This window comes from Papaver somniferum, chromosome 8 (assembly GCF_003573695.1).
Source record: "Papaver somniferum cultivar HN1 chromosome 8, ASM357369v1, whole genome shotgun sequence".
NCBI lineage: Eukaryota > Viridiplantae > Streptophyta > Magnoliopsida > Ranunculales > Papaveraceae > Papaver > Papaver somniferum.
Genome location: NC_039365.1, coordinates 126,615,596 through 126,635,980, shown reverse-complemented (window position 1 = coordinate 126,635,980; position 20,385 = coordinate 126,615,596).

Genomic DNA, 20,385 nt, shown 5'->3' with positions numbered 1-20,385 from the left:
AGGGTATGGGTAGGGTATGTGCACCCCTATCTGTACCTGTATTTTCCTTTCTAAATATTCAGCCTCCGCGGGAATCATAATAATAATAAGAGCAAGTCTTACGGTGGAATCCAAACTATTCCAAATGTGGAAAAATCATGGAATATCAAGTCTAGTGGCTTTTAAGTGAGGGTCTTCCACAGAAAATCCAAACAAGGTTCCACGGTTTCGTGGAAGGGTTAGTGGAATCCATCTGAACGTCAATAAGAATAGTGTTAAACGCAATTAAGAACGGAGCTAAAAAACGCAATTCTTAATTGCGTTTTTTTTTTATCCGTAGATTTAAAATGAGTTGTTGAAATCTAACGGCTGAAAAAAAAAAGCTCAATTCTTAATTGCGTTTTTTTAGCTCCATTCTTAATTGTATTTTTTTAGCTCCATTAAGAATAGCGTTTCTACTATTCCACCATTACACTTGCATTTCTATCCACAGTTCCAAGTGCTGAGGTGGCGTGGAAGATGGAAGATTGATGGATTCCACCATAAGACTTGCTCTAAGAGTTGGTCTTTCTCGAGGTACTGCACCTATACAGGTAATATTCTTTTTTTTTATATAAGAAAATTATATATATTAATTAAGCAATATAATACAAAAGTTCTACGATTTCATTTTTTTCAAAAACATTAGAAATGGTGCTTTTGTTCGGTATTAGGTGTCACATATTCTTCGAAATGTGTTGTAGTCTTCTTATTCTTGCTTCCTTTGCTACTGAATGAATTCGCTGCAACATTGTGATCTCTATTTATAAATTTTATCCTGTCTTGTGGAAGTTTTTCCAGAATGAAAATAATGTCTTCAGCCTATACAGGTATAATATTCAAAAAAAGAAGAAATAGGTAACACAAGTTACACAACCGCCACTAGGTTTTTAGGCCGGACCTGGTATGACCTTGGGCTTTAGCACCACGAAGAAAATAGTTGGCCCAGTTTATTGAAACACTGCTGGCTATTGGACGGGTTTTAGTATCATCTGCATCCAATCCACTATGTGGCGGATTTCAAGTTCGGCCTCCGTATATGTTCCATTATCCAATGAATTTGCACCACTGGATGTGCGAATGGATGGATTGGATGTGGATGATCCAGTGAATTTTATTCTTACAACAAAATAGTTGAAATCGCTCCTCGGTCCTATTCGGCTGGGGAACTTGGAGCGAGGAGCAATGAGTTCGGATTTGGTTCGGCCTAATATTTGAGTGTGTAACATTGTTATGTTGAACATATTAATGATGTTTTTAGAGGATTTTGCTTCTGGTAGCTTGTTCTCAATGTTTTATATTGTTAAACTCGATTAAATACTTATTGTGTTATTTTATATTTTTGTAAATGTTTTTTGGAAAAATAAGCTCTTGCGGCGAAATTGGCTCGAAAAGTGGTGTTTTACACCCTGGGATAGAGTACTAAAGACACCCCAGAAATGCACCGGAGGAACCCAGAAAAAGTGTTGGAAACACCCCAGAAAAATTACTAAAGGCACCCCAAGGGACATGTGTTATTCGGACTCTAGCAATGGATAAGGGGGCGACCAATGGATAAGGGGTGACCTTCTTCACAAATTCAAAAAAATATTTTGGCGGGAAAATATTTGCTCTTCACTGGCAGATTTTCTCGATTGCATTTGGACGTGATTTTGTGCGATTCAATCGCTGAAACTTTGTGGAAAGATGTAATATATCATAACAGAACTGGTATGGGTGATTGTTTCGACTGAATTTGGCTGGATAATCACGGGTTTGAAAATGATATTCACGGATTTTCAGTAAGTTTGATGTGTGCTGCTCGTGTTTGGATGACACTTAGTCATTGAAGATGCGTGTAGAAGCTAAATAAGGGAGTATCAGAAGTTGTTTACGCGTGGAGAATCATTTCAGGGAAGAAAATATTTTCTTTTAACACCGAGTAATGGAGGATCATGGAGAGTTAATGAGCGTGATTTCTTGTCGTTGTTGGGTATAAATAGGTTTCCTGGGTGTCCTAGAAGGGGTGACGAGAGTTTGGGGTCGATAGGAGAGCTCAGGAGCGAGAAATCAAGAGTTGATGAAACTTTGTTTCTGCTCCTGCTGATGATGAAGAACACCAAGAACACGAAGAACAGACTCGCAGGGACAGTCGTTTATCAACAGTGAAACAGACTCACAGGCGTGGGTCGTAGGTGTGGGTCTTAGAACCACAGCGACAATAGCACTTCTCTTTTATCGTTCTTTTGTGACGCTTCCTGTGGGTCGCACATTAGCTGTTTACACCATTTTCTCTTCTTCTCTTCATTGTAAACACCATTTGAGCAATAAATAAATATTTTGAGCGTATTTTATCATGATGAGCTAAACCCAACACTGGGACTACGGAGGAGGGTGAATTTCATACACGGGTAAATTTATATTATTCTTTTTTATGACTTTTGCATTAATTTAAAATTGAAATATGATTTGAATTAATTAGTTGTTATTTAATTTGATGATGTATGCTTAGCTTAGGTGTTTTGATACATCATGCTTAGGACTTACAATCGATGTTTTGAGAATCTATCTTGGCAAAATCAGAGTCCATGTTAATTTTATTGAGTTTTAAATTGTCAAAGAATATATGAATGAACCCTGTGTAGTGAATTCGGCCAAATCCTTAGTCCCAGTACCTCTCGCCCATTGTTAATATGTTTTTGTATATATATATATATATATATATTTTTTAAATCTAAAAATTACATTTCCTTCACAAGTCTGAAACGGATATTTTTGCCACTATCACTACAACCATTTGAAAATACATCAAATTTTGGCGCCGCCGACGCGGATTTGTGCTTAGGTAGAATTTTTAGGTTTTTATTATTTTTTATTATTCCATTTGTTCTTTCTACATCTCTTTGGTTGTGTCTTTGTATTACAGGTTTGAAGTTGGATACTAAAGACCTTGGAATCAAAGCTTAAAGCTAAAAGAGAAGGAAAAAAGACAAAGCAAAAAAATAAAGAAAAAAGAGAGAAAAAAAAAAGAGAGAGAGAATTATTTTATTTATTTATTTATTTATTTATTTTAAGAGACTTTCCATTTTTTTTGTAATTATTATTATTATTTTTTGTATTTCTTTTCATTGGACTGGACTTTGGACAATTTATTTTAATTTTAAACCCTACGGAAGGGTTATATAAAAAAAAATTAAATATAAACTGTTTGCAGGGAAGGACGACGATTACAATATCGTCTCGGCCCCTCGGGTTCGCACACTGACACCGGAGTCAGTGGCCCGAGTCGACTACAGCGGTTCTTCGCCCGTCTGGTACGGGAGGTAAACTTCTAAACACCCGCGAATCTCCTGTCAGCGGGTTTACTGTCTGCCTTAAGGTGATTATATGTTGAGGACTGAACTGGATGCTTTAATTTCCTAGTAAAGGGCAAGAACTGTCCATATAAGATAAGGGTTCGGATTTCATCACCGTTCCCTTCTTGCCCGCCTTAGGCAAACGAAACCTAACGCGAACCCAAGCTTAAAATCTGATTAGAACGAGACCGATAGGATAACGAGCTTGGTAGGAAAATCTTTCGAAAAATATTGGTTACTCTTTTAAGCATACTTCAAAGTTCTTGATGGTTTCTGCAAGTTGAATGCGTGACTGCGCCGCCTTTTGATAGCGGTGAGGCCTTGGGTATCAATTATCAAAGCTCCACTGAGCTTCCCTCACCTCGATTCAACTTACATTAGCTCGGATTGATTCCATAGGGGTGTGCTCAAATTGTAACGAATTCCTTTTCGAAGGAATAGAAGCTGGTCTAGAAAACAATCTAAGTGGAGCCATCATGCTTTTTGTTTGCTAGATTCTATAGGTTTGATTTGGTCGAGTCAGCCTTGTTTGTGATTGTGTAGAATTCCCTTGCAATTAAGAATGTCGAACTGGTATGATAGAAGCCAATACAATGATTATCGACCTGAATTTGAATATGGACATCATCCTTTCTATGACCATGTTGGGAATAGTGGTTTGGAACGCCATCCTTTTCAAGGTTATGGTTCATACCATAGTGAGCCCAATTACTATCCACACGCGAATTGGTCTTACGAGCAAGAAAATCAGGAACATTGTAGTACTAGTTACGCTTTTTTGGAAAATTACTTAAAAACTAGTCCTGATTATGATATTTCTGAACCTGTTCCTTCTCTAGAAGAGACCCAACAACGGATTAAAAGGACGTATAAACGTTTAGTTGCAATGAATAGTTTAAAAGAAGAGTGTACACGGTATTCTGAGATGATAAATGAGAGTAGTGAACGTATAAGTGTTATGCTCAGTGAAATTCAGGCACGTCTAGAGGCAGAAAATGAACAGTTAGCTAATGCTGCTCGAAATGATCTAAATTTCCAAAATAGTGTTTCTAATTCTACCCTTGATATCAATAGTGAATATTTGCCTAATTTAGAGGACGAGGTTAGAATAAAAGACACTACTTATTTAGATAAGGTTCAATCATCTTCCTACTATTATGATGAGGATAGTAGTAATGAAGAATCTGAAATGTGTAGGCATAGTGATCAGGAATCTATTAATCCAATTGAGCTTTATAATGATTCTAGTTCAAATCCAAATAATTTTTATGATTATTCACCTATTCAAAAGGACGAGGATTTGATTAGGGATACCACCGTTTTAGACGATGTAGTTTTTCCTTTTGATTACGAAGCTGATAATGCTTTAGAGGAACGGGTTTATTCCGAAAATGCTGTTTTAGAGTCTAGCGACTTAGAAACAATAGTCTTAGACGAAGAAAATGAACTCGTAGAGCTATTAAATATGAGTAAGGATGCGTCGCTTGAGTATAACCTCGAAGGAGCAATTGACTATTTTCAGGATTCCAATGATCTAGAAATTAAGGAAATTGCAGCTATTCTATCTAAAGATACCCAAAAATCTAAGTTTGGGGGTGATTATCATTCTCCTTGTGCCATACCTTTAGCTCTTACAAAGATCCCTCATTTTGGACTTGATATCTCTGCCTCGACCATTTTACAAGATTACCTTCATACTCGTTTTCCCGAACCTAATGATGTCCAGGAAGAAGTTCAGTCATTAGAAACCCATCCTCTGGTTGATGTGGTTTGCCCATGCAATAATACCAAGATTGAATTTGTTTTCCCACCAAATAGTTTGCTTCCAATTGTGGGAACGTATAAATTTCAAATGTGTCACTTATTAAGTTCTGAGACTAAGCCTAAGTACTTTAGGTTGATAGAATCGACACATTTTCTTAAGAATGACCACTACTCTCATTGTGGTCAGTTGTGTAAGTCAAACCTGATTGACTTAGAGGATCCTCAATTATTTAGGTTATTGTTTTGTGCTTCTAAGTTCTTATTTGAGTTTTTCCAGACTCTAGGACCTAATGATTCGGATCCCACCTTTGAAGAAACGCAACCAATGAAAATATTTTATTTAGACCCTTTCATAGAACCTGAACCTGAACCACAATTAGATATAAATATCTTAATCAGGAAACTAGATAAGGGCATGCTATCCTTGTTCACTTTCTTGGGTTATTGTAGTTTCCTTTGGTCAGCTCTTTTTGGTTTTGAAGACCCACAATTATTTCGACTGTTACTTTTTGATTCTATGAGATGACTAATTCCTTCCGATGTCTGGCTGAAGACTTTAAACTTAGTGCTTCTTGGGAGGTAACCCAATCTCATGCAACACGGTAATATCTTTCCTTAACTCTTTTGCTTCAAATAGTAACAATTTCTCTCCTTGTTCATGCTTTTAATTTTATCTTTAGAACATTGAGGACAATGTTAGATTTAAGTTTGGGGGTATGGGAGAAACTTTTCAGTTGCAGAATAAATAAATAAACTCCAGAGCCTAGAAATTTATGCTTATTAAGGTTGACACTAACCAATCTAAGTGGATGGGAACATCTTGGTTATAGGAGTTGAGGAACCAATCTGATTAGATGGAAACATCGAAAGAGTCTATTCATAAAAGCACAGAGCTCAGGTGTTAGTAATAACATGATAGTTTCACCATATCACGTTGAGTCCTTTTCACTTCTATTATTATTTTGTTTTGTTTTTAAACTATGTTTCTCTAAGAGAGTAGGTGAAGCCCACGATTCAAGTTGTTACCACTGCTAGGGTGGAATAGAGTGATTGAGATATCGCACCAAAATGATTAAGATTTTTGATGGGGTTGTAGTAAATAGGATTCTTTAGTGAAAAAAAAAGACCATACCAATTAGACCAATCGGAATAAACATTAACACTTGGATAGCAATATGTGTGTGTTCTCCCTGTCTCCGTCGTCTAAGCAAGCGTGGAATGCAGGACCTGTGGGAACCATCATGTAATTTGCTGACAAGAAGCATGCGCTTGGATCCAAAAGATCTATTCATGTCGTTAATCAAAAAAAAAATTGTTCTATGTAGTCAATCAATGGTTCCCTTGTATATGCCAGTGTGTTGATATTAGTCAGACCGGTATCTCAGTCCATTAGGATAGGTTCATCCTAGTAGTGGCTTTCAGACAGATATGGGAAACACCGTTCACCTAGTCAACATCAAAACCATCTATGTTTTTCTATATCCATCTCATTATCTATCTATGTGATTAATTTTGACTCCGGTTATGATGTACGTAGTGAAACTATCTGAGTGGAGCTCTGTCACTTATATATGAATTTTGGAATTTCACATCAGGGTACTTCCTCCTATAGTCAATGTTTGTATGCCAACCAAGGAGATTCTTTATTGCCTTCCAAGGTTCTGCGTAGATAGCTAGGTTTTGGAGTAAATGGTTTTTTGTGGGTACACCTCTGATAAACCCACCCGAGATTAACTCAGTCACTTTTCAAAAATAAATTTTGCTCGAGGACTAGCAAATAATAAGTTTGGGGGTATTTGATAGACGTATTATGTGTCTATTTTGTTCTCAATGTTATGTATTGTTAGACTCGATTAAATACTTATTGTGTTATTTTATATTTTTGTAGATGTTTTTGGAAAAATAAGCTCTTGCGGCGAAATTGGCTCGAAAAGTGGTGTTTTACACCCTAAGATAGAGTACTAAAGACACCCCAGAAATGCACCGGAGGAACCCAGAAAAAGTGTTGGAAACACCCCAGAAAAATTACTAAAGGCACCCCAAGGGACATGTGTTATTCGGACTCCAGCAACGGATAAAGGGGCGACCACTGGATAAGGGGTGACCTTCTTCACAAATTCAAAAAAATATTTTGGCGGGAAAATATTTGCTCTTCACTGGCAGATTTTCTCGATTGCATTTGGACGTGATTTTGTGCGATTCAATCGCTGAATCTTTGTGGAAAGATGTAATATATCGTAACAGAGCTGGTATGGGTGATTGTTTCGACTGAATTTGGCTGGATAATCACGTGGAAGAAATCAGGGCAACACGGGTTTGAAAATGATATTCACGGATTTTCAACAAGTTTGATGTGTGCTGCTCGTGTTTGGATGACACTTAGTCATTGAAGATGCGTGTAGAAGCTAAATAAGGGAGTATCAGAAGTTGTTTACGCGTGGAGAATCATTTCAGGGAAGAAAATATTCAGAAAATATTTTCTTTTAACACCGAGTAATGGAGGATCATGGAGAGTTAATGAGCGTGATTTCTTGTCGTTGTTGGGTATAAATAGGTTCCCTGGGTGTCCTAGAAGGGGTGTCGAGAGTTTGGGGTCGATAGGAGAGCTCAGGAGCGAGAAATCAAGAGTTGATGAAACTCTGTTTCTGCTCCTGCTGATGATGAAGAACACCAAGAACACGAAGAACAGACTCGCAGGGACAGTCGTTTATCAACAGTGAAACAGACTCACAGGCGTGGGTCGTAGGTGTGGGTCTTAGAACCACAGCGACAATAGCACTTCTCTTTTATCGTTCTTTTGTGACGCTTCCTGTGGGTCGCACATTAGCTGTTTACACCATTTTCTCTTCTTCTCTTCATTGTAAACACCATTTGAGCAATAAATAAATATTTTGAGCGTGTTTTTATCATGATGAGCTAAACCCAACACTGGGACGGCGGAGGAGGGTGAATTTCATACACGGGTAAATTTATTTTATTCTTTTTTATGACTTTTGCATTAATTTAAAATTGAAATATGATTCGAATTAATTGGTTGTTATTTAATTTGATGATGTATGCTTAGCTTAGGTGTTTTGATACATCATGCTTAGGACTTACAATCGATGTTTTGAGAATCTATCTTGGCAAAATCAGAGTCCATGTTAATTTTATTGAGTTTTAAATTGTCAAAGAATATATGAATGAACCCTGTGTAGTGAATTCGGCCAAATCCTTAGTCCCAGTACCTCTCGCCCATTGTTAATATTTTTTTGTATATATATATATTTTTTTTTTTTAAATCTAAAAATTCCATTTCCTTCACAAGTCTGAAACGAATCTTTTTACCACTATCACTACAACCATTTGAAAATACTTCATAGCTCTCATCTGAGGGGTTACGACTTGCGAGATCTTTCTTTTCTGATTTTGGGTGCATGCAAGGCCAATTTAAAAAATCGGCAACTCATTTTGCTCAAAAATCGGTCTAAACCGACAAAATCGCCTTAAGTTGCCAAAAATCGGAAATGACTTATAATTGGAACTTGCATAGCTCGTATGACCACTCGACGAGCAATCGGCGTTGGAGAGCGATTTTGACTTCACCACTACGATTGATAATCATAATAATAATAATACAAAAAATCATTATTACAGAGGGCAAAATATAATTGTTGAAAAAGCGGCGGTATAACAACCTCACCCAATAATTCGTTTTGCAATCTGTATGGAATAAATTCCAATATAATTCCGAGAGTATCAACTTAAAAGCGAGCTCAGTCAAGAGATATATCAAAGAGCTTTATCTCTATTTCTAAATGCAATTAGCAAATCGAACAGATAGAAATCTGTGAGCCTGATTGATATGAGAAATAACTTGGACGGTACCAAAGACCAAAGCCTAAGTGTTAATCAAGTTATAACCAACAAACAAGGTCAGATTTATCAACTGATTGAACTATGCACAATCTGTGATATTTCAATTATATAAACAAATATAATGCGGAAAATAATTAACACAGACACCAGAAGTTTTGTTAGCGAGGAAACCGCAAATGCAGAAAAATCCCGGGACCTAGTCCAGATTTGAACACCACACTGTATTAAGTCGCTACAGACTCTAGCCTACTACAAGTTAACTTCGGGCTGGAATGTAGTTGAGCCCTAACCAAGTCTCACATCGATTAAGGTAGAGTCGTGTTCCTTACGCCTCTAGAACCATGCCAGATTATGCGCACTTGATTCCCTTAGCTGATCTCACCTACAATTAAGAGTTGCTACGACCAAAGTCGAAGACTTATGAACAAATCTTTCTCCCACATATGTATATTCTTTATTCAGTTTTTGTTCCATCTTTTGATAAAATCGAGGTGAACATGAACCAATTGATAATCCGGTCTTATACTCCCGAAGAGAAGCCTAGAAATATCAATCACCTCCCAATAACCCAACTGATTAACATAAAAAGTTATTGCGGAATCACAAGAGTATGAGACGAAGAATTGTTGTGATTATTTTTTATATCTTACCTACCGGAGATAAATCTTGAGTAAATCTTAGAGAAGATAAAACTCAATATGATAGAACAAGTAAGATCATAATACGTAACTACAGAGAAAATAGTTGGATCTGGCTTCACGAATCCCAATGAAGTCTTCAAGTCGTTAACCTATAATGGTTTTAGGAAAAACCTAGGTTAAAGGAGAATCGACTCTAGTACGCAACTAGGAACACATAGAAGTGTGGGGATTAGGTTTTCCCATTGCTAGAGTTCTCCCTTATATAGTCTTTCAAATCAGGGTTGCTTACAATCAAATCTAAGAAAGCTTAGTAACAAAGCATTCAATATTCACCTTTAGATGAAAACCTGATTTAAGATTCAAGTTAAGTCTGCTTAAAAATAAAGCAATCAATCTCCACTGTTAGATGGTATTATCTTGTTACACACAAATGAAATATACTTTCATTTAGATATGGGTTACCGTACCTAAACGTGTATATTGAGTTGGCTCAATAATAGTTAACCGAAGTTAGCCATATGAACACTTTTGTCTTTGCCGTATTCATCTAACACTTCTAGATCAAATATAAAGATCAATCAATCCTAAAAGATAATCAATTGAATCTAATTGTATTTCAAATAGAGTTGTTCAATTGTTCACTATCTCAAAGAAATATATATGAACAAATTGAATCGAAATCGGTTTGATTTGTAATCGTACAAAGTACTTAACCTAGTTTTTTCTTAAAACCATTATAGGTTAACAACTTGAAGACTTCATTGGAGTTCTGATGCCAGACCCAACTATTTTCTCTGTAGTTGCGTGTTCTGATCTTACTTAATCTATCGTATTGAGTACTATCTTCTTTAAGATTTGCTCGAGATTTATCTCCGATGGGTAAGATATAAAATGTAATCACAAAGCTCTTCATCTCATTCTTTGTGATTCCACAATAACTTGTTCTACTACCATATAGTTAAGTTACTGTGAAGTGATTGATATTTCTAGGTTGTTCTTCGGGAATATAAGACCATATTATCAATTGGTTCCTGTTCACCTTGAATTATCAAAAGATGGAACAAAAATTTCGTAGGTATTTCTATGGGAGACAGATTTATCTATCAGAATAGAATTTTCTGTGGGAGACATATATGTTTATCAAGTCTTCGACTCTGGGTCGTAGCAACTCTTAGTTGTGGGTGAGATCAGCTAAGGGAATCAAGTGCGTAGATTCATGTTGGGATTCAGAGGCGTAAGTAACTGTACCTTAATCAATATCACACTGATTCAAGGTACAATTGTGTTCCTTACGTCTCTGATCCCAGCAGGATACTACACACTTGATTCCTTAGCTGATCTCACCCACAACTAAGAGTTACTACGACCCAATGTCGAAGAATTGATAAACAAATCTGTATTACACAAAAAAGTCAATTGAATAGATAAACCTGTCTCCCACAGATATACCTACGAGTTTTTTTGTTCCATCTTTTGATAAATCAAGGTGAACATGAACCAATTGATACCCCAGACTTATATTCTCGAAGAACAACCTAGAATTATCAATCACCTCCCAATAATCTTAATCGATTAACGAAACAAGATATTATGGAATCACAAATGATGAGACGAAGGTGTTTGTGACTACTTCTCTATCTTGCCTATCGGAGATATAAATCTTAAGAGAATCTTACGATTGTACTCAAACACGATAGAAACAACAAGATCAGATCACGCAACTACAGAGAAAATAGTTGGGTCTGGCTTCACAAACCCAATGAAGTCTTCAAGTCGTTAACCTACAGGGTTTCGTGAAAAACCTATGGTTAAAGGAGAATCGACTCTAGATTATACAACTAGTATCATACAGGAGGTGTGGGGATTAGGTTTCTCAGTTGCTAGAGTTTTCCTTTATATAGATTTCAAATCAGGGTTTGCAATCTAAGATACCTTGGTAACAAAGCATTTAATATTCACTGTTAGATGAAAACCCGATTAGATTCAAGCTAATATCTTTCAACTGTTAGATCGAACTTAGCTTGTTATACACAAATGAAATGTATCTTCATTTAGGTTTGAGTAACCGTACCTAAACATGTACACTTAATCGGTTCAACAATAGTTAACCAATGGTTAGACATATGAGCACTTTCATATCAACCATATTCATCTTTACCATAACTAGTTCAAATGACTCAAATGAACTAGTTAGAGAGTTGTTCAATTGCTTAGATCTTTGTTGATGGTAGATTTTCAACAAGGGTTAAAATCGTAAAATCATGATATTACATGTTTCTGACCCGGCTTCAAGAACGCATGTGACGATTTATATTTTATGATCCGTGAATCGTTTCACGATATCTGACTGAGTGAGCATTTCTCTCAGAGCCATGATGAATATGTTTCTCGAAAGGCCTCCCAGTTGAGCGTTCGATGCTACACACATTTCATCGTGACCTCTACGTAGAATCAAAGGATGTGATGGACAGATTGTTGTTTATCCTAGCGCAACTTAAATTGTGTTGGTTAGTGCATCTTGTCTCATGTGCCTGATTAAAAGAGACAAGGTTTTGCACATCTCAGGCTTTAAGAAAAGAAAAAAGTTTTTTTTTCTTTATTTGTGTCTGCTCTAAGAGCATTTTAAAGTCTGGAATTCATGTCGCCTTTCATATCTAATTGATATTGGAAAGGACTTCCCTAGTTAGTCAATAAAAGAGGGTTAAAATAGACAATTCTACCTTTTATAGGGTTGAGAGTTGTATATACACGAACCTGTGTTAAAGGTTTCGCAACCCTATATATCTTTTTCCTTCTCTGAAACTCTTTTTAATCAAAGACTGCGATGTAGTTTTACAGGTGGTAAGTAGAAGTTCACTGCTCGGAATTTTATAAAGATTGGTTTTGAGATTAATAAAGAAAATATTTTTAAGGAAAAACTAATTTTGTTGACCAAAGAGAGGGAGACTAGGGTTTCGGATTCCACTACTTCTAACGGTTGTAACAATTAATTTCTCTAATTTACTCTCAAAACTACACAAGGCAATTTTGAACCCAATTTCATGCCTTGGAAAATTTATCATTAATAAAATATCAATTCGACTCAAGTCGATAATCTAAGGCCTAATTTTCCTTCGCTTATAAAAGATCGGTAGCTAAACTACCCAAAACAGTTATTACGAAGCATATAAAGAAGAGAAAATTTCTAGACAATTAAAACTAATTGGAGAATAATTAAAAGAAAATTAAATATCAAAACTTACATGCTAGAAGTAGTTTCTTCCTCCACCTTAACGGAAAAATTACTCCATTGTTACAAAAGAGAAATTAAAACAATGATTATAAAAACTCTACTCTCTGGACCCCCTTTTTCTTGTATCCACAGCGTATTTATAGCTTTCAAAGGAATCCACTTTCCTTTTCTATTCACCAATGCTACATCATCACCGAATGAGAATACCCACATGCCAAGACAATGAAAAATCCTTCAATAAGAATGTGCCACGCGTCAAATAATATAATTCTCATGCATTTACAATTTTCCTTATTTTGGAATTATTTATTCTTTATTAACTCCAACCATAAAGAATAATATTCTTTCCATACTCTTTATATATTTAATTCCCATCAATTATTCCATGTAGATTTCTTACTTAACACTTTTATTTTCTTCATTAAAATAAATATCTCCATATATCTTTTTAATATCTTGTAAATGATGTTGACATAATGGGCTCCACACTTTCCACGATCCCATATCCAAATAATTGTACAAATGAAATAATTCTCCATCTTCTTCCTTTTGGGCCTAGCCCATTAAATAATAAATCACTTCATTTCCTCTATTTTACGAGCGGAATTTCACATTTTAGTCCATCGAGCTTTATTTCCCAAAAACACATACAAAAACACAAAATAGCAAAATAAGTACAAAAATGGGTACTAACAATATAGAAAATAGATATCAAAATAGACACATAAATGCGTCTATCAAATACCCCCAAACTTATTATTTGCTAGTCCCGAGCAAATCATATAACTCCATCTCGTCGAGGATACGGTCACACTTAGCATGTATAACAAGCCTTTAAAACCCTAGGTGGCCCTAGTGGCCGAGATATAGTCTCGGGTGGGTTTACAAGAGGTGTACCCACAAAACCTTTACTCCAGACTCTAGCTATCTATGCAAAACCTTTAAAGTCACTAAAGAACCTCCTTGATTGGCATACTCTCATTGATTACAGGAGGAAGTACCCTGATGCGAAATTCCAATTGTTGTACACGAGTTTGCACTCAAGCATACTAAAATTCATATATAAGTGACATAGCTCTACTCAGATAGTTTCTGGACATCATAACCGGAGTCAACCAATCACATGGATATATTAAGAAGATGGATGTAGAGAAAAACGTAGATGGATTTGACTTTGACTAAGGTGAACGGTATTTACCATATCTGTCTGAAGGCCACTGCCAAAACGAACTTATCCTAATGGACTGAGATACTGGTCTGGACTAATATCAACACACTGGCATATACAAGGGAACCAGTGGTCGATAATCCTAATTCTAGGTCAACTCAGCTGGCATATACAAGGGTACCAGTGGTCGACTTTATTTATTCTGGTTGGTATGATGGTCTGGTCTCAATTTCTTTAATTTTTTTTTTTGGTATCTCAATCACTCTATTTCACTCTAGCAGTGGTAACAACTTGATTAGTGAGCCCCACCTAATCACTTGGAGAAACATATTTTTAAAAAGAAAACAAAAAAACTGAAGTGAAAAGGATTCAATGAGATATGGCGAAACTACCATGTTTTTTTTCCTAACACCTGAGCTCTGTGCTTTTATGAATAGACTCTTTAGATGTTTCCATCTACTCAGATTGGTTCCTCAACTCCTACAACCAAGATGCTTCCATCCACTTAGATTGGTTAATGCCATCCTTAATAGGCATAAACTTCTAGGCTCCGGAGTTTATTTATTGCAACTAAAAAGTTTCTCCCATACCCCCAAACTTAAATCTAACATTGTCCTCAATGTTCTAAAGATAAAATTAAAAGCATGAACAAGGAGAAACTGTTACCATTTGAAGCAAAATAGTTAAGGAAATATATTACCGTGTTGCATGAGATTGGGTTACCTCCCAAGAAGTGATAATTTTAACGTCTTCAGCCAGACATAGGAAATAATTAATCACCTCGAATCATATAGCAGTAATCGAAACAATTGTGGATCTTCTGTATCAAAAAGTGTTATCACGGATAAAAGGAAACTTCAACAAACCAAGAAAGTGAATAGCACACCCTTTCCTAGTTTCCTGTTTAAAACAACTACATCTAGTTGTGGTTCAGGTTCAGGTTCAGGTTCAACAAAGGGGTCTAAATAAAATATTTAAGATCCGAAATATCAGGTTGAAAAGTCTGCAAAAACTCAAATAATAATTTAGAAGCACATAATAATAATCTGAATAATTGAGGATCCTCATAGTCAATCATATTTGACTCAAACAGTTGACCGCAATGAAAGTAGTGGTCATTCTTAAGCAAATGTGTCGACGATTCTAATTTCCTAAAATAATTAGGTTTAGTTCTAAAAATTATATAATGACACATTTAAAATTGAGATACTCCCACATTTGGTAAATAAAGTCTTGGTGAGACAACAAAATCAATTACGATATCTTGGACCGGATTAACCACATCAATCAGAGGATGGGTTACTATAAACTGAGTTTCCTTTTGGACATAACTAGGTTCAGGAAGTCGTGCATGAAGATAGTCTCTTAAGATGGTAGAGGTACATATGTCAAGTCCCAAGTTAGGGACTTTTATAAGAGTCAAAGGTAAACCACGGGGAGAATGATATTCACCCCAAAACCTAGACTTGTCAATATCCTTGGATAAACTAGTCACAATTTCCCTAATTTCTAAATTATCAGATTTAGGAAACTGGTATTTAATTTCTTCTAGGTTGTAATCATGTGGATCTACATTTTTATAATCCTCAGAAGGGACTATTGTTTCCGAATTACTAGGCTCTAAAACACTAGTCTCAGGATAAACTCTTTCCTCTAAACATCCTGGGCTTCATAATCACAATGATATACTACACCATCTAAAACTATGGTATCTCTAGTCAAATCCACTTCCTTTTGAATAGGTGAATAATTATCAATATTATTAGGATTTAAACTAGGAACACCATGATCATCGTAAGGATCAATTGGTGTAACAATTTCCTCGTCATCATGACTACACTTCTCATAGTCTTCATCAATATTAGCCTCATCATCATCACAATATGAAGATGGTTGAACCTTATCTAATTGGCAATTAAGTTCATTTAGACCAATACTTAAAGCTGCAATTCTTTCTTTATATTTTAGGTCATACTTCCCTTCGATTTCAATTAATTGATCGAGCATATCATTTAAAAAATTAATCGAAGAATTGATGAAGGTTTCATTAATTTCTGCAGTTTCTAAGTAACATTGGAGCACATCTTCTAATTTTTCCACATTTTCATCATTACAGTGTTGCTCATTTACCCGTCCATAGGAATGGTGAACGTGCGAATAGTAATTGGGATCACCGTGGTATGAACCATAACCTTCAGAAGCTCGGTAGTGGTCCCAAGTACTATCCACACTATGGTCATAGTACAGATATTTTCCATTCAGATACTCAGTTGAATAATCATTATACTGATCATTATGATACCAACTAGACATTTTTTTGTACACGTGCAAATGCAGGGTCGACTAAATACGCAAGCTCAGGTTACCTCAGCAAAATATACCTACAGGTACGAGGCTGAGGCTTGTGGAATTTCGGCTGGTAACTCCCGTAAGGCCCAAGGCACGGGTTCAGCGTACTTTTCCACAGTTTTTCCTAAATTCGGCTGTCTGACGATGCAATTGGTGTGTGCAAACGTGTTTTTTTTTATAAATAAAACAAAATATTTACAAAAATAAAAAATCTAGAATATCTAAAGAATCTGAATATTTAGAAAAATAAATAAAAATAAAACTTGGATACTTACCTGTTTGGTGCACAAATCTTATTTCCAATTTAAATTCCAATTATCGTGCACACCAAAAATAGAAAATACCCAAGAGTAAAATCTAATAAAATAATAAATAAAATAAAATAAAATAAAAAAACTAGAAAAATATTTACAAAAAGAAAATCTAAAACCTAACCTAAAGGCAAGTCCGCGTCGGCGGCGCCAAAAACTGATGTAGTTTTACAGGTGGTAAGTAGAAGTTCGTTGTTCGGACTTTTATGAAGATTGGTTTTAAGATTAATAAAGAAAATATTTTTAAGGAATTTTTTACCAAAGAGAGACTAAGGTTTCGGATTCCACTACTTCTAATGGTTATAACAATTAATTTCTCTAATTTACTCTCAAAACTACACAAGGCAATTTTGAAGCCAATCTCATGCCTTGGAAAATTTATCATAAATAAAATATCAATTCGACTCAAATCGATAATCTAAGGCCTAATTTTCATTCGCTTATAAAATATCGATATCTAAACTACCCAAAACAATTATTATGAAGCATATAAAGAAGAGAAAATTTCTAGACAATTAAAACTAATTGGAGAGTAATAATTAAAAGAAAATTAAATATCAAAACTTACATGCTAGAAGTAGTTTCTTCCTCCACCCTAGCGGAGAAATTACTCCATTATTACAAAAGAGAAATTAAAACAATGATAATAAAAACTCTACTCTCCGGACCCCCTTTTTCTTGTATCCACGGCATATTTATAGCTTTCAAAGGAATCCACTTTCCTTTTCTATTCACCAATGCTACATCATCACCGAATGAGAATACGCCACATGCCAAGACAATGAAAAATCCTCCAATAAGAATGTGCCACGCGTCAAATAATATAATTCTCATGCATTTATAATTTTCCTTATTTGGGAATTATTTATTCTTTATTAACTCCAACCACGAAGAATAATATTGTTTCCATACTCTTTATATATTTAATTCTCATCAATTATTCCATGTAGATTTATTACTTAACACTTTTATTTTCTTCATTAAAATAAATATCTCCATATATCTTTTTAATATCTTGTAAATGATGTTGACATAATGGGCTTCACACTTTCCACACTCCCATATCCAAATAATTGGACAAATGAAATAATTCTCCATCTTCTTCCTTTTGGGCCTAGCCCATTAAATAATAAATCACTTCATTTCCTCTATTTTACGAGCGGAATTTCACATTTTAGTCCATCGAGCTTTATTTCCCCAGAACACCTACAAAACACAAAATAGCAAAATAAGTACAAAAATGGGTACTAACAATATAGAAAATAGATATCAAAATAGACACATAAATGCGTCTATCAGACTGCTTGTTAAGCTTATTTTCTGACTTCCTCTCACAAAATCGTACGCATATGGCTACTCCAAGCATCATGTCTTCTGATGGAAAAGATGTTAATATGATTGTTAAGTCATCAATCGTGAAGGAAAAAGAAAAATCTCCGATACCTCCAACTTTGAAAAGAAAAAGAAGGAATGTGAGGAAGCCAAGAGTTGTTCCCTCAAATTCTCAGAAGTTTTCTGATGTTCTTGAATAGTTGAAGGAGTCAAGAAAGGAGATTCAACAAATAAAGGCTCTTGTTATGAGAACTCTTGAAATTCATAAGGTCCTGGTTCGATATCATCAGCCTAGAAGGTTTGTTGGATTTGATTCCTTTCTTCACGAACCATATGTTCTCATGGCTGTTGACGACAAGGAGTTCAGGGACGATAAATAATTTTTAGGAGGTCTCAATGTCTAGGAAATCTTCTTATGAGAATTTTATTCTTATGTTTTTAAGAAGAATAACTAGAGTTTGGAACAACCATTATTGTGATTACACATAGCCATGTCCAACGATTTTCATCTTCAATGTTTTTAGATTTATTTGTTTAAATTCTAAAGTATGTTTGGAAGATGATTTTTACAGTATTAATCTTTATGGTTTTATATATTGCAATTTGTTATGGGATATGTGTGTTTGCGTCCGTGAACTATGATTGTCCAATACATGGTTAAAAGTTAAGTATGCCGTATGTCGATATGCAAGTATTTGATAAAGATTGAATGAACTTTTGACAAGCAAAAGTTAAGCCTTTTATGTCATTATACAAATATTTATGGAAGAAAGGATGAGATTTTGTTTACAAAGATTAAGTCTATTATATGTCATCGTGCAAATAGTGATGAAAGATAGGATGAATCTTTGTTTATTCCGCAGTATTGATCTTCCCTGATCCATATTTCTTATGTATATAATGTGCGGCTCCGTAAGTTCTCTTATGTTGAGCATTTACGGTTAAATTAATCATGGGTTCTCTTGTAGTTAATTTAATTGAGTATTTTGGATACAAATAAATGTTTCATGTGATTTGTAATGTCCAAAGAAATCCTTATTTTCTTGAGAAAGTAAGGTCGCTCTTGTTGTTCTTTCGGGAATGACATTTTATGGGGGAGAGTTCTTTAATTGAACTTGTGCTTAATTGCCAAATCTTTGTGGGGAGTGCGGCTGTGGAATATTATAGGGGTTATCTTGTATCTTTATAAACTCCTTGATGAATGCATTTAGTTTCGGCTATATGATTGCATCTAAAAAGTTAATATGTGCTTTCTTTTGGTCATGAAGTGTCTCTATGGAAATTTCATTAGGATCCCACTAGTTTTCGTACCTTTACCAATTTTATTATATAAAAAAGGGGGAGAATTAATGTGTAGTTCACACTATAAACACATATGGTTTTCGGATCATTATGTAAGGGGGAGTGGTTTTCATGTGAGGTGAAGTATTGACTAAGGGGTAGTGATACATATCACCATAGTATTTTTCTCAAAGTTGTGATACAATTGAACTTTGATGATGTGTAATAATACTATGACAATGTGCAACAATGATTGAGAGCTTTTGTTTTCTCATTGTTATGGCTACGAATCTTCAACAACGATGACGCTAATTTGAATATCTTTGGAATCATTGGAGTACTTGGAAGTGACGAAGATTTCGAGTAATGTTGAAGAACCAACGAGATCATGCATGTGGAAGAGAAGCTGCAAAGTTTATTTATTTTGTATTCCATATGTATTGACAGTTTTGTCACTAAAATTGACAAAGGGGGAGATTGTTAGAGCACTGCTCAGTCGAACTCGCAAGTGTTGCTATTTCAAGCTTGTTTTTAAAGTTTAGTTGCCAAAACTATAAGCCTTGATTTATAGTCTACTTATAGCTAAGTCTCGGACTAGGATAGAAAGTTGAGTTGAGCTCTAGACTCCACGACGTTCATCATGCAAAGATGAAGAACTACTCAAGGAATTGGTGGAACTTTATCGACTAAAAAGTATGTGGAGACTTGAACTTATCTATCACTCAAAAGTCTATCTGCTCTATCTCCTATTTTGAGACAAAAGTCGTATTGCTATATAGACTTCGATTATACACATTTTCTATTTCGAGCCGAGTTTATCTCGCTTATCTATTTCTCGAAATATGTGTTGGCAAGCTTTCTCTTTGGCCAAGTTCATCTTTACAAATGACGAAAGTCATGTTTGTTATTTCAATATCTTGAACATCGCTTTGATGAAAAATAGTGTGTGGATAACCTCTATTTAACATCCTCTAAGAATGTTTCAATGATTGAAATGAGAGTTTAGAATCTATAACCTTGAATGGATATAAACATTATATGTGAACTCATACTTGTGTAAGTCCAAAATCCTTGAACTAAAGTATGCGTACTTTAC